At 39.5% G+C, this 6,230-nt stretch overlaps 1 protein-coding gene across 1 annotated transcript in view; it reads left to right on the top strand.

The window, feature by feature from the left end:
• Positions 1 to 2,637: 2,637 nt before the first annotated feature.
• The window catches only part of CENPK (centromere protein K), a 32,002-nt gene continuing 28,409 nt past the window's right edge, over positions 2,638 to 6,230 (top strand). Inside the window, exon 1 of the mRNA XM_007457111.1 lies at positions 2,638 to 2,642. The gene's annotated coding sequence lies outside the window, so the exon portion shown is untranslated. The remainder of the gene's footprint in view (positions 2,643 to 6,230) is intronic.

The raw sequence follows: 6,230 nt of genomic DNA on the forward strand, positions 1-6,230 counted from the left end.
GTAGAATTTCTGGGTCAAAAGATAAATGCTTTTAAAATTTTGATGGATATTGCTAATTATCCTACAAAGGGATTGGTCTACAAACAATGCATGCCTTTTGTTCTACACTCTTGCCAATATTGTTTTTTATTAATTTTTTCATTATTGCTAATCTGAATGAAAAATAACTTTTGTTTAATTTGCATTTTTATGACTTATGAGTAAGGATAAGTGCATTTTTCTATATTCAAAAGGTAATTTTTTTTAATTCCGCATTTGTGTTCTTTACTCATTTCTATTAGATTGTTTTTATTGTTTGCCTTTTTATTGCAAATACCATACAGATGTGAAAAGCCCCACACAAAATAAATATAAAGTTTATAAATTGTTATAAGGCGAACACCTTTATCACCATGCAGATTAAGAAATAAAATTTTGATAATCACTTTGGAAGCCTCTCCATTTGACCCTTCCAAATCAGAGCTCCCCATCTCCTTTTACCTCCTCTCTCCCTCCCTCCAAAAGTATTGGGTTGGCCAAAAGATTTGTTCGGTTTTTTCCCTACGATGGCTGTATAGCGCTTAGTTGTCTTTAACTTCATTTGAAACAATTTTGTTAGATTGTATTGTGACAGCTGTCATATTTACGTGCATTTAAAAAAAAAGCTTAACAAAATTGGTGAATTTTTGTGTAGCCATTTTAATATTGAAGATGGAAGAAAAAAAGCAACATTTTTGCATATCATGCTTTATTATTTTAAGAAAGGTAAAAACGCAACTGAAACACAGAAAAAGGTTTGTGCAGTTTATGGAGAAGGTGCTGTGACTGATTGAACATGTCAGAAGTGGTTTGTAAAGTTTCATGCTGGAGATTTCTCGCTGGACGATGTTTCACAGTCGGGTAGACCAGTTGGAGTTGATAGCAATCAAATTGAGACATTGAGAACAATCAACATCATACCACGCAGGAGATAGATGACATACTCAAAATATCCAAATCAAGTGTTGAAAATAATTTGCACCAGCTTGGTTATGTTAATTGCTTTAATGTTTGGGTTCCACGTAAGTTAAACGAAAAAAACCTTCTTGACCGTATTTCCCCATGTGATTCCCTACTTAAACATAATGAAAACGTTCTGTTTTTAAAACAAATTGTGACAGGTGATGAAAAGTGGATACTGTACAAAATGTGGAACGGAAGAGATGGTGGGGCAAGCTAAATGAACCACCACCAACCACACCAAAGGCTGGTCTTCATCCAGAGAAGGTGATGTTGTGTATTTGGTGGGATTGGAAGGGAGTCCTCTATTATGAGCTCCTTCCAGAAAACCAAACAATTAATTCCAGCAAGTACTGCTCCCAATTAGACCAACTGAAAGCAGCACTCGGCAAAAAGTGTCTGGAATTAGTCAACAGAAAATGCATAACCTTCCATCAGGATAACACAAGACCGTATGTTTCTTTGATGACCAGGCAAAAACTGTTACAGCTTGGCTGGGAAGTTCAGATTCATCTCCCATATTCACCAGACATTGCACCTTCAGATTTCCATTTATTTCGGTCTTTACAAAATTCTCTTAATGGAAAAAATTTCAATTCCCTGGAAGACTGTAAAGGCACCTGGAACAGTTCTTTGCTCAAAAAGGTAAAAAGTTTTGGGAAGATGGAATTATGAAGTTGCCTGAAAAATGGCAGAAGGTAGTGGAACAAAAGGGTGAATATGTTGTTCAATAAAGTTCTTAGTAAAAGTGAAAAATGTGTCTTTTATTTTTACTTAAAAACCAAAGGAACTTTTTGGCCAACCCAATAATTAGTAGCCTGAGTTTTATAGTGATCACTTTTTTAGTTTTTTTTTTTCTTTTATGATTGGTTGTTGGTTTTTTCTTATTAATTTGTGGGCATTCATTATTCATTAAGGAAATTAGGTCTTGGGTGCCAAGTATATTACAAATTTCTTTCTTAAGTTTTTGGGTTTTAAATTTTAACTTTTTAATGATATTTTTGTGCATTTGGAATTTAAAAAAATTTATACAGTGATTTTACTTAGTTTTGTCTAGAAAGGCCTTTCCTAATCCAAGATCTAAAAAATGTTTTCTCCCTGTTCTTTTTTATGGTTTGGATTTTTTGAGGGATGGAGGAGTAGTATAAAGATTGAGACATATATCTAGGCTTATTTTTCCCCACAAATACTATGCATTTGTTAAAAAGAATGAGGGAGGTGTGTATGGGCCAAAATATACCTGGAAAAAAAAAAGCAGTGTATATCATAGGTCTGTAAATGTGTGACTCTAGAAAGGCTTTGTATTGTGTTCCATTGTTCAATTGCCTGTCTATGTGCTGATTGAACACTATCATAATTAGTATAGTTTTTAAATAAGTTTAACACGTGAGGCAAGTCTTCCCATCTTAATCTTCATGAGGGTCTTGGCTGTTTTTGGTCATTTGTACGTTCATATGAATTAGAATTAGTTTGTCAAGTGCCACAAAAACAAACAAAAACTCTTAGAATTTTGAAATAAGATTGAATAGATCAACTTGGGAGGAATTTACATCTTTACAATATGGAGTCCTCCAATCTATAACATATCTATTTACGTTTTTAAAAGCTCTCTGCTGATAAGTCATAGATTAAGCAATATAAAATTTAAGTTTCATATGAAAGAAGTATTTTGCTGGGATGGGTTATTCTGGTTTGCATTTGGTGTTGTGGGATAGACATCCTCATTGTTTTTTATTGCTCTGTCCACCTCCTTAAAGTTACCCAACATTGAATCTTGTGCCATCAGACTGTACCACTGATCAATTATCCTTGCAGCAGTTATCTAGCAGGATTATGTCAGGCTCCTTCATTCCTTGATTTTTAGCTCCTCTCCTGCAATACTGTCGTAACTCTTGGTGATTTTAATATCCATATAGATGATCTTTCAAATAACCTGGCCTCTCTTTTTCTTGACCTCCTTTTCTCCAGTGGTTATATTCTCCATCTTATCTTAGCTACTCACTCCTCTGGTCATACCTGAGAGACTTTGTCACTTTCACTTTGTCTCTGTCTTCACCTATGCTGTTACACTGTAGAGGAAAACACACAACTATGTTCTACTTTCACTTTAAATTCATGACTACTAATCTCAGTGGGCATTTAATGTTATCTAGTAATCCTACTATTTTACCCTCTTCCACTCTCTTATATATCTATTTTATACATTTTTTTGTTCTTAAATCTCCAATGCTTTTTCCCCATCTTCATTTATAGCTGATGACTTTAGTTACCATTTCATTAATAAAAGAGAAGCAATCCAAGTAGAACTTGCACAAGCTCCTACTAACACATTTATTCACCTACCTGTCTGTATCTGTGCCCTTAATATTCTGCCTATCTTCCCATTAAAATGGATGAACTGTATGTATATCTATCTTAAGCCAACCCCTCTACTCATGTATTAGACCTAATTCTTCTCTTTCCTCTCCTTTCTCTTCAGCATCAGCAATGTTTACTTCTCTTACAGTATCATATAAAGATGCTGTATTTCCTCCTAACTTAAAAAAGAAAGCAAAAAACTCCAAACCATATCTTACTACAGCTGGTGCCTCACTTCTTCCCTTTAGAGAAAAAAATTCTTGAAAATGTTTTATATACTGGATATGTCCAATTCTTTGCCTTCTGTTCTCTCTTGAGTCTACTTCAGTCAGGCTTTCACTTCCACCATTCTCCTGAAACTACTTTTATGAAGGTTAACAATGACCTGCATTTTTTTATTTACTTTAATGAAATTGTGTGACAAGTTACTCCAAAACTTATGTAATAGGAGTGGGGCAGGCGTGCAGCCACTGGGGCACGACTATTAGCATGGCGGTTAGAGGTCCTGCTCCAGCAATGGTCAGTCTTGCAGTGGTCCTCGTGGCAGAGAGTGCAGTATCAGGCGGACTGTGGGCTTCTCCCCAGACCCTCGGGCCTCAGGCTGGTGGGTGAGCTGGGGGGCCCAGGGACAGGCTAAGGGCTGTGTCCCATTGAGCTCCAGAGCCCTCGCCCTGGCTACCCACTGGCCGGGCCCAGGCCTTGAAGCAGCAGTGAACCTTTGCTCTATCCCTACCTCCTCGACCTAATGGTGGTGGCAGTCTCCATGGGTCGCGGTCCGAGGAACCTGGTTTGGATGGCCTGAGGAGCCTGAGGAGCCTGAGGGCAGGTTGGGTCCTGGGCGCCTTGCTCCCTCAGTGACGACGGCTGGGCAGGGTCTGGGGACCTGGCCCTGAGGGCGCCGCCAGCTGAGACCTGTCTTTTCAGCCAGGCCTGGGCACTGGCGGGAGGGCCCAGACTGGGTGCAGGATGGACACTCCTGGGCAGGATAACTGGCCTGCTCCTGGGCAGGATACACACCCCCACACAGGGGGGCAGGATAACCCCCTTCTCTTAGCCAGGACCTGGACCTTGGAGGGTGAAAGTTGAGCCTTGGGACCTTGCCCTCTCTTGTCAGAACAGAGAATAACGTTTGTTTTGTTGGAGGTTTATGGGAACATCGTGACCTGACTGTGACCTGACCTCAAGAACAAAGGACCTGACTTGGAAAAGTTTGCAACAACTAACCATGCCCATCCCTTACCTTTCCTATAAAAGGGCTTTGCTGAAACTTTTCAGGGAGTTTGGGATTTTAAGGATGAGCCACCAGTCTCCTTGCATGGCCCACGTAATAAACCTTTCTCTGCTCCAAACTCTGACGTTTTGGTATTGTTTGGCCTCACTGTGTGTGGGGCACACAGACTTGCATTCATTAACAGAGATGTAAAACAACCATTTATTGTGCTCAGTGATTCTTGCATCAGGAGTTCAGACAGGACATAGCAGGGACAGCTTGTCTCTGCTCCACAATGTCTGGGTCCTTATCTAGAAGACTCAAAGCCTGGGGGCTGAATCATCAGAAAATTTGTTCACATGCATGTCTGATGGTTGATGCTAGCTTTTGGCTGGGAACCACAGTGTTTCAGTGTGGGCTTCTCCAAGTGGTCCCTTTATTTGTGCTAGTTTGGGCTTCCTTATAGCATGGCTGGGTTGCAAGTGTGAGTATTCTGAGAGAGACAGACAGATGTAAGCCTTTTATGACTTAGTCTTGGAAGTCATGTGACATCACTTTCATTGTATTCTATTCACATAGGTAGTCAGAAAGGCATACTCAGGTTCAAGGGGGAGGGTAAAGAGGCTCTGCCTCTAGTTGGGGAGTGACAACCTGAAATATTGCGGACTATTTTTGGAAAATACAGTCCCTTAACCATATTGCCAAGTAAATTGTCAATTCTCTGTTTTTATCTTATTTGACCTATCACTAGTAGTTGATAGTTCATCACTCCTTCCTTGAACACTGATCTTGGAGTTCAGGATATCATACTCTTTTTTTCCTTTTACCTTACGCGTCACTCCTTCTCAGACTATTTAGGTCACTCCTTCTCAGACTATTTCCTCATCTCTTCAGTCTCTCCAGGTCTGGAACTCTTCTCATTTCTATCTGTACACTCTTCCTTTTCTGATCTCACCTAGCCTCATGGCTTTAAATATCTGTATGGGGGTGACTCTCAAATTCTAGCTCGAAACTTTCCCATGAACTGCAAACATGTATATCCAGTTGCCTAAATAGCAGCTCCACTAATAGACACCTTAAATTTAGCACGTCCTGAACTGGATTCTTAATCAGCATCACCTCATGCCTTGCTGAATCTGTTTCTTCTGTCATCTTCCCCATCTCAGTAACTGGCAACTCCATCTTTCCAATTGCTTAGGCCCAAACTTTTAAAATAATAATTGATTCATCTCTTTCTTTGACACTCTATGAACAGACTGCTAGGAAATCCTTTTGGCTCTATCTTGGAAATATATTTAGAATTGGACATTTTGTACTCTCTCAATATTATCCTGGTCCCCATCTTACTTGGATCATTGCAGTAACTTTCTAACTGGTTTTCCTACTTCTCTCCTTACTGGCTGTAGTTATCCACAGTTATAATGTTAAAATACAATTCAAATCATGTCATCCCTCTGTTCAAAACCCTCTAACCACTTAACATCCCAGCCTATATCGTTAAAATGACTTGCAAAGCCCACATGATCTCATCCTAATTATCTCTCTGACTTCATCTTGTATTCTCTGCCTTACTCTGCTCTAATCACCGTGGCTACTTTACTGCTTTAGGACACAGCAGTCATGTTCCTTCCCCAAGGCTTTTGTACTTACATTTCCCTCTGCCTGGAGCCTCTTTCCCCAAATA

Source organism: Lipotes vexillifer, unplaced genomic scaffold, assembly GCF_000442215.2.
Source record: "Lipotes vexillifer unplaced genomic scaffold, Lipotes_vexillifer_v1.1 scaffold241, whole genome shotgun sequence".
NCBI lineage: Eukaryota > Metazoa > Chordata > Mammalia > Artiodactyla > Lipotidae > Lipotes > Lipotes vexillifer.